Here is a 9,579-nt window from a genome sequence, read left to right on the forward strand (position 1 = left end):
GCAGTAGCTGGGATACACTTACACTGAAGAAGTTGCATCTGTTTATTTAAAATCCATATCTAGGGGGTGCCTGGGTGGCTCAATGGGTTAAAGCCTCTGCCTTCAGCTCAGGTCATGATCCCAGGGTCCTGGAATCGAGCCCCGCATCGGGCTCTCTGCTCAGCAGGGAGCCTGCTTCCTCCTCTCTCTCTCTGCCTGCCTCTCTGCCTACTTGTGATCTCTCTGTCAAATAAATAAATAAAATCTTTAAAAAATATATAAATAAATAAATAAAAATAAAAATAAAATCCATATCTAGGGGCGCCTGGGTGGCCCAGTGGGTTAAGCCTCTGCCTTCGGCTCAGGTCATGATCTCAGGGTCCTGGGATCGAGCCCTGCGTCGGGTTCTCTGCTCAGCGGGAGCCTGCTTTCCCCTCTCTGCCTGCCTCTCCGCCTACTTGTGATCTCTGTCAAATAAGTAAGCAGAATCTTATGGAAAAAAAAAAACAAAACTCTGTAAAATCCATATCTAACTGGGAGTCCCGTGTTTTTCTTGGTGAGATCAGGCAACCCAGTGTGGGGAGACCACAGGCAGAAATGGGATCCCAGAGCCAGGCTGGGAACCCCAGCCTGGGGCTCTGAACCCCAGCACTGTCCGCCGTCCAAGAGCAGGACCCAAAGGGGGAGCAGAGAGAACAGTGCGCGCACTCAGAGGGCAGAGAACTCCAGACCCCCCGGGAGTCAGGTTCCCTGGGGGCTTCCCTGTGGGTCCAGCAGGGGAGAGTCTCGGGCTCCCCCTCAGGTTCCCCATCTGGGGAAGGACTGAGGAGACCCCTAACCTCAGTTTCCCTCCTGGGAAGGCCTCCAGGGCTCGGTCCATCCTGCCGTCTAGGAGACAGAGGAGGGAGGGGCCTCACCAGGGAGGAGGAGCCTGGCCCCTGGCCCCCTGCCCGTTCCCACAGAGACCCTCAGACCTGGGCAGGGGCGGTGGGGCAGGTGGGCCAGGCCCCAGTGGGGCCGTGCGCCGGGGGGTGGGGAATGAAGCTGCTTCCTGTTTCTCCACATTCTGGAAAGCCCCAGTGTTCCCCAGCAGTGGGAGTGCCTCCCTGCCCGCCTCCCGGCTCAGGGTCCCTCACCGCTTCTCCTTTCTGTGCCCACTTCCCCTGGCGCCCCCCACCCCCGGTCTGTGGCTCTGCTCCTGCCTCCCCATCCGGCCCCCCATGCCCCTGTTCTCTCTCCCTCCCCAGCCCTTTCCGTGGAGCAGAAGGGGAAACTGAGGGAGAGGCGGAGCCGTGTCTGTGCCCTCCTGCTCCGTCCCTTCTTGTCTCTGCCCCCATGTCCTTCCGTCTGTCCGACCCACTATCTCTGCCTCCTGCTAGCCCAGCCGCCTTCCCTGGCTGAGCCCACCCTGTCCAGCCACCTCCCTCTCGCCAGGCCCACCGGCCACCGGCCCCACGTGTCCTCAGGCAGCTCTGGCTGGCCGGCTCCAGGGACCCTGGGCTCCCTTGTCTCCCTACTGCCCTGGCCCGAGCCCAGAATAGGCTCTCGCCCGCCCAACCAGGGCGGCCTGGAGCCAGGACACTTCCGGGAACAGCAAACCCGTCCAGTGGGTTTAAGATCCGCCCCAGACAGGATTTCCCACCTCTGCGCTGAGGCTGGGACACCCTGGCTGCCGGGCTTCACGGCTTCACGGTGATCTCTGAGCAAACACCCCCCACCCCGCCCCCCGAGGTCGTTGGGTTGCACAGGCAGGAAAGACCAGGAGGATCGGCTGTCCACCCCCCGTGGGGGAGGGGCAGGGAGATGGCCCAGCACCCTCAGGGGTCCAGAGCAGCGAAGGCCATGAGAGCAGGATGGGGGGGTGGGCAGTGGGCCAATGGGGAGCCTGCAAAGCTAGGGCAAGGCCTTCATCCCACGGGCACCGGGAAGCCACTGAAGGTTGTGGAGCAGCTCGGCCATGGTGGCCCCGGGGTCGCTTGTTGGGCCTCATCTCCAGCTCTGAGGACACTGAGCTGCTGCCCCGAAACCCAACAAAGGAGCCAGACTTTGAATTCCTTTCTGTCAAGGGCCTGTGGTGAGCCAGGGTTGAGCCGGAGAAGAGCTGGGGTAGGAGGTGGGTGAGGGCCCTCAAGTGCCCCTCCCCCGGGGTTAACCTACAGCCCCAAGTCACAGGGGACTCGGCTTGGCGTTCTCCAGGGAGCCAAGAGGGCAAGGGGAGCACCAGCAGAGATGCAGTGGGGGCTGGGTGGGGGAGGGGCTGCGGGTGTGACTGGGAGGGAAGTGTGGGGGGGCTCCAGGCAGGCAGGGGGTCGGTGGCGGATGGCGGGGTGCGACGGCCAGGGGACGGTGGCACTTCTGGGAAGCAGAGAGCAGGGCAGGCCCCCTGAGGCTCCCAGGCCACGGCAGAGATAGTAGGACACCCTGCCCTGCCCGGTGAGGGTCTGAGCCGCTAGATGAAACCCCCACCCCCGCCCCCACCCCCACCCCCACCCTGGCCGTCATGTCATCCCCACTGAGCAGCCCATCCTGGGCACTGATGTCCCCTGCGCTGGGACTTCCGGAACCTTCACCTTGGATCTGCCCTGCCCTGAAGGGAAACTCCAGGTCTGGGCTGACTCACATCCAGGTCCAACAGGACCACAGAGGCCAGGCTCCCGAGGGACAAGGCATGTCAGGGGCACTTGGAGAACTTCGTGGGACCCCAGCACCCACCATCTCCGCAGGCTTAGGATGGAGCCAGAATCCCCAGTCCTAAGTCAGATGCACCCTCCGAGTCTGCAGGGCAATCTGGGTTTAACAGGAGAGAATGTGCTGGCTTCAGGGGTGGCACCTGAGCTGGTCTGGGCTCTTCCGCTTCTGCGGGTCACCTCACGTCCTGCCAGCTGGGGGAGTTCTAGCTGTAGGACCCCAGAGTTCAGACTCCCCCGGTTCAAATCTTGGTTCTGCTGCTTAGTGGCTGTGTGACCCCAGGTAAGTTATTAAACTTCTCTGTGCCTCAGTTTCCCCCATCTACGAAATGGGGATAATCATAGTACCCCCCCGAGGGAGAGTTTTTGTGAGAATTTGGGGGGAGACCCTTCAGCAGGGCGTGGGGTATGGTGAGCACCTTATAGCAACAACGTTTAAAGAAAGCAAAACACCTCATGGAGGCATGGTTCCCAAGAGCCAAGAAGGGCGAACAGGTAAAGGGACACATACACGGTCCCCCACACGTGGGAGTGTCCCCCGGCCGCGAGCAGGAGCGAGGCGTTCCCATGCACTGCCCGGGGACAGTCCCCGAGCCCATGACACGCAGGGAGGGGACCAGACACAGGAGGCCACACGGGTGTGAGTCCACGCGCGTGACACGTCCCGACCAGGCTCCTCCACGGACAGGAAGGGGGCTCGGGGGGCCGGGGGCTGGGGAGGGGAGGGGGTGCCTGCGATGGGAACTTGATGTTTCAGGGACGACGAAATAGTCTGAAACCAGGGAGGTAGTGGCGTGGGGCTCTGTGCATGCACCCAGTGTGGCTGGATGGTGTGGCTTAAAATGCTGGATTTTAGGGCGCCCGGGGGACTCAGTCATTAAGCATCTATCTGCCTTCGGCTCAGGTCATGATCCCGGGGTCTTAGGATCGAGCCCCACATTGGGCTCCCTGCTCAGCGGGGAGTCTGCTTCTCTCTCCGGCTCTCCCCTGCTTGTGCTCCCTCTCTCGCTGTGTCTGTCTGTCAAATAAATGGATAAAATCTTTAAAAATATATACATATATATATATACATCTTAAAATGACAGATTTTATGGGAATTTCACCAAAAGAAAAAGAAGACAACAATTGAGAGACGCCCGGCCAGCTCAGTCCACAGGACGTGTGACTCTTGATCTCAGGGTCGTGAGTCCCAGCCCTGCTTGGGCGTAGAGTTTACTTAAACCACCACCACCTCTTGAAAACAGAAAGACCATTGCCACCGACAGCGGGATGACAGATGTCACAGCAGAGGCGGCTGTACCCTGGAGTCACGGATCCGCTGGTGGGTCCGGTCGGGGCTCTGGCTCAGACGCGCCGGTGCTCACACAGTTCCGTGGCCACTGACCCGTCGCCTGTGTGGACAGCAGGGCCCTCTGAGAGGACCAGATGAGAAGGGCCCCTCACCTCTGCGGTCTTCCTCCAAAACCCATGTCCCCGTCTCACCCAGAGAATCACACTGCACAAGCCCCAAGCACGGGAGGATTTATGAAATTCCCAACGTCAACACGGTCCAGTCCTCAAAATCAAGGGGAGTCTGGTAAACTGTCACTTCCCAGAGGAGCCTAAGGAGACACGACAGCTGAGCGTCTTGTGGGATCCCAGCGGGGTCCTGGGGCAGGAAAGGAACACTGGGGAGAACCGCAGAAATCTTAAATGGAGATCAGTCACTAGCGTGTGGGTGACAAGTGTCCCACGCTAAGGGGAGAGGTTCTCAGCGAGGGGAAGGGTGCCGGGTATGCAGGAGCCCCCACAGTACCTTTTCCGCTTGCCCATAGATCTAAAACTAGGCCGGTAACTACAGAAAGCACGGGCCTGGTGCCTGCCCCTCCCCTGCCATGGCCCCTGCCCCGGGCGCTCCGCCCCAGCCGTCCGCACGTCCAGGTCTAAAAGCCCCGGCAGGAATCTTCCCTCCCAGTTCTCCGTTAGAATCTTTTGGTTGCAAGTGACAGAAACTGCAACTGAAACCGGCTTTGTGTGTGTATGTGTGTGTAGATGGGAATTTTTTTGCTCCTGGGACTGAAAGGTCCAGGGATAGATCTAACTCAGGGTTCTCCCCATAGGCACGGCTGACATTTGGGGCCAAATGGTTCTCTGCATCGAGCAACTGTCCTCAGTGCTGGGGTGTGGGGAGCGGAGCATCGTTCCTGGCCCACGCTCCCTCCATGCCAGGAACCCCCTACCATGTGACCAGCACAAGTGTCCCATAGGGGGGCAGAGTCACCTCCCCCATGAGACCCATTGATCCAACTGCTTTCAGGCTCGGCTAGATCCAGCCTTCAAAGAATGTCACCAAGATCCCTCTGTCTAGGGCGCCTGGGTGGCTCAGTGGGTTAAGCCGCTGCCTTCGGCTCAGGTCATGATCTCAGGGTCCTGGGATCCAGTCCCGCATCGGGCTCTCTGCTCAGCAGGGAGCCTGCTTCCTCCTCTCTCTCTCTCTCTGCCTGCCTCTCTGCCTACTTGTGATGTCTCTCTGTCGAATAAATAAATAAAATCTTTAAAAAAAAAAAAAAGATCCCTCTGTCTAGCATGGCTCAGTCCTTCTCGTGGGCCTCTGGAGAGCAGCTCAAAGCTTGAGCGAGACCGCGTCGCTGCCTGGAGAGGTCTGCAGGCCGTCTTGCCTGTCACCCTTCCTTGTAAACGCTGCATGACATTAGAACAGACTTTCATGTGGTTCTTTTTGTAAGATTTTATTTATTAGGCAGAGAGGCAGGCAGAGGGAGAGGGAGACGCAGGCTCCCCGCGGAGCAGAGAGCCCGATGCGGGGATCGATCCCAGGACCCTGAGATCATGACCTGAGCCGAAGGCAGAGGCTTAACCCACGGAGCCCCCGAGGCGCCCCCAAAACCCTATTTCCAAACATTCAAGACTCTGGGAATTTGGGCAGGAACATCTCTTTCAGGGACCACCTTTCAACCCAAAAAACCTTACTTAAACATAAAAACATGATGGGCCGTAGCAGGACATTGTCTCCCGAATCCTTCAGGAGGTACATTCTGTCTGGGGAAGCCGGAGGGACCCGGCTTACAGGGAAGCTGTGTGACTCCGGGAATCCCTGCTCTGTCTGTGACAAGTGTGTGACAAGGTCCAACAAGGGAGGGGGGACATGGCAATGACCCAGAATGGCCCTGCCCTGAGGGGTCCCGAGTGGATTCCATTCCCACCCAGAGACACACACTCTCTCCCCCTTCCCCCGCACCCTGCACAGGCACCCGTGGCCGCGCCCTTCCCCCTCGCACCCCCCCCAGGCGGAGAGACTCGGCTGTGAACCCTGCCTGCCCCCTGGCGGCCGCAGAGGCCCCCACACCCTGCCCCTCCCAGCCACTTCGTAACCTGGAACCCTGGCTGCATTCCCAGTGGGGCCAACCTCCCTTTGGAAGGACTCCGCGGGCTCCCAGGGCCCCTTCTCTGTGGGCATGGGGCTGAGCTGGGTCCATGCAGGGGCACGGGCCTGGGGTCAAGAACCCCACACGGAAGAGACACCCTGAGCAGAAGGAAATCCGGGATGGAGCGGCCGGCCAGGACACTGGTCAGAACGGCCATCGGCTTCCTCTGTCCTTGGTTTGGGGAGGGGGTAAAGGGAGTCTTGGCGTCAGAGCTGGGGGCCGTGAGAGGGTCGGGGGGCGGGTAAGGGGTTCAGCTGGGCACAAGTGTCTATGTGGATGGGGGTCATGGGGTGGGCAGGAGGAAAGAGAGGTGTGGGGGACAGAGTGTGGGGAGGAGTTGAGGGCAGAGGCCAGACGCCAGGCCTAAGCTCCGGAGGGGCTGGTGGGCCCCCACCTGTTACCTGAGGCCACCCTTTATAACCTGGAGCCCTTGCCAGTAAGCCGGGGCTGCAGTCTGTACCCCAGAGCCCCCCATCGATAATCTGAGGCTGGCTACCTATAACGGGGTCCCCCACCTGTAACTTGGGGCCTGGGCCTGCAACCTAGGGCTCCCACCTACAAGCGGAGGTCCCCCATTGTAACCTGGGGCCCTTTATCTGAGACACAGCGGCTGCAATCTGGACTCCTCTATAACCTGCGGTCCCCCCCCCGCAAACTGCCCCGCACCCCCCATCCCCTGCAGTCCCAGCCCCACCGTGGCCTAGGCAGGTGGCTTCCTCTCCGCAAGCCTCCGTTCACCGTGAGAGAACATCCAAGACCCCAAAAGCAACCCGTCCCCATCAGCCGTCACTCCCCACCCCCTCCCGCAGCCCCGCCCCCGTGAGCCCCCCCAGTCCATGGAGGAGCCTGTTCCTCGCTGCCGAGGGACCCTCCCCCGCGGGGGGACACACACCCCCGCGGGGGGACCCAGTGTGTGTCCGTTCACCTGCGGGTGGGCGTGTCTTTCCCCACTTCTGGCTCTTGTGACTCGTGCTGTTGGGCACAGGGCGGGAGTTTCTGGGTGGGCTGTGGGCTCATGCCCGGGACTGGAAGCCGGGCCACGTGGAAACACTGTATTTAACCTTTCGGCTTTTTTTCCAAAGTGGCCACACCATTTGTACCAGATTTCCAGTTTCTCCGCGTCCTTGTCAACACTGACTACTGTCCGTTGTTTTTGTCACAGCCATGCCAGCGGGCGTGAAATGGTTCATCGTAATGACGTATTTCCTTTCATCTGCCATGTCCAGGACTGTCATTTCGTTGTGCAATCAATGCAAATTATTAACAAGATACTGTATACTTTTATACCTTTTCACGCAAAGCCTTGGAAATCGTGTGTGGCCACACAGAACATCTCAGTTTGGACAACCACGTTACGAGAGCTTAATGGACACACGTGGCCAGCGATACGGTCACGGAAGGCACAGCTCTCAGTGCCGAGGACACAAGAGTGACCAAAACAGATTCAGCCCTGGTCCCAGGGAGCTCCCAGTCTAGTGTCCGAGATGGAAGAAAAATGGATAAAGAAGTACATGAGATGATTTCTCGTGGTGACAAGTTTGGAAGAGGAAATCAGACTGATGGCGGCTGTGCTCTAGGGAACAACCCGGGGGACTTCTGAGCCGGCGCGGTGCCTTCAATGACTCTTCTACAATGGTCATCAAACATGTCCTGAGCCCCTTCCGCGGTGTCTCTCCGTCAGGAGAGGAGAGTAGGTTCTGTGAAGGAATAGGACGCCTGCAGACACAGAGATGTCAAGAATCTGGAGTGTAAGCAGGCACCCAGCGCAGGGATTTCAGTCAGGCAAAAGCCCCTCCGTCCTGCTTTATGGGTGAGACGGTCTAGAAATGATGATACCTCTTCTGAAATGTTTGGTGAAAATTTGCCACTGAAAGGTCTAGGCCCTCGTCGTCTTTGTTGAAAAATTTTTTCTCTGTTACGGGGCTATGCTGATTATGGTTCCCTGTAGGTGAGTTTTCATTTTGGTGTCTTTGGAAGCTGGGTGCCATTTACCGCCCTGCAGTGGAATTGAAGGGCGTAGATTGTTTCTAGCACGTAATCCTTTTTAATAGCTCTGGGGTCTGTAGTGACCACCTTTCTTTCATTCCTGGCGTTGGTCATCTTTCTTTCTCGGTCAGTCTGCTTCGAGTTTTGTCCTTTTTTCAAGTTCACTTCAAAGAACATCTTTGGGTTTTACGATTTTCCTGGTTCTTTTCCTGTTCTACTCTTGGCTTTTGCTCCCATCCTCGGATCTCCTTCTCAACAGGAGTTGGGGGTTGCAGGTCCCGCTGGAGTGGCCTCCCTGCCCCTGCAAGCTACACAAATCGCCCCCTCCGGGACATCTGGGAATGCGATGGGACTCCTGGGGGCACACTCAAGGCCTCACAGCTGCTGGGGAGCTCACAGCCTCAGAACTTCGCCTGGAGCCGATGGGGTCCGCTCCCAAAGCGCCCACTTTGGGGCCGCAGCCAACCAGGAGCTTCTCCCAGGACCAGCAGTTTGCTGCGGCGAAATAATGGCCCTGACGGCCGCGGGCTCCAGAGCAGAAAGGGAGGAACCGAGGGCACATCTCCTGCACCCCGCGGACCCAAGCCAGAGCGCCTGCCAGCGCCGGGCCAGCTGCCCTGCGGGCTCGGGCCCCGGAGCCTGCGCCGAGGCCTGTGGCCTGCAACCGGCCACTCCGCGCCACGTCTTTCTTGATCTCTGAGGTCATCTCCGCGCCCAGCGCGCGGACCGATAGAGCTCCGACCCGACATCGTCTGGACTCCGCGGCCTGGCCGGCGCCCCCGGCTTGGGGCTCCTTCCTGACCCTTGACCTGGCCTGGAAGGGGCGCCTGGGCTGAGCGGCCCCAGCAGGCGCCCCCGGGGTCCCCGAACCAAGGCCCCCGGCCCTCGAGGGCTCTGCCCGCCCCGCAGCCGTTCCCCGGGGGCCGTTGTGCCTCACGACCTCCGACCCCAAACCCGAGCCGCTCCGAGGTCAACACCGCGGGCTAGTCTCCCCGCGCCCGCCCCCCGCCAACCCCTCCCCACCGCCCCGTGACGGGCGCCTCCGCGGGCCAATGAGCCGAGCTGGAGCCACCCCCGGGGCGGGGCCGAGAGTCAACCAATGCCCCGCTTGGGCGCCCGCCGGGGTCCAAACGGCCCAATCGGCATTGGCGGCGGGGCGGGCCGCGGGGGCGGGGCCTGCCGGGTCAGCCAACGGGCGGGCACGTCGGCGGCGGGGGGGCCGGGCCCCGCGGCGGGCGTGCGGCGGCGCGGCGGCGCAGGGCGGGGGCGGGAGGTAAACAAGATGGCGGCGGCGTGTCGGGCGCGGAAGGGGGAGGCGGCCCGGGGTGTCCGCGACTGAGGCGGGGCGCGGGAGGCAGCGGCGGCGGGCGCCGGCCGGCTCCGCGCCGCCTTGCATGGGCTGGGCCTCCGCGCCGCCCCGCCTGCTCCACACGTGCGGCGGCTGCGGCGGGGGCGCGCGCCGTCCGGGCCCCGGCGGCCTCGGGAACCCCCGGCCCGGGCCTTCT

The sequence above is a fragment of the Mustela erminea genome, chromosome 1, assembly GCF_009829155.1.
Source record: "Mustela erminea isolate mMusErm1 chromosome 1, mMusErm1.Pri, whole genome shotgun sequence".
In the NCBI taxonomy this organism is placed as follows: domain Eukaryota; kingdom Metazoa; phylum Chordata; class Mammalia; order Carnivora; family Mustelidae; genus Mustela; species Mustela erminea.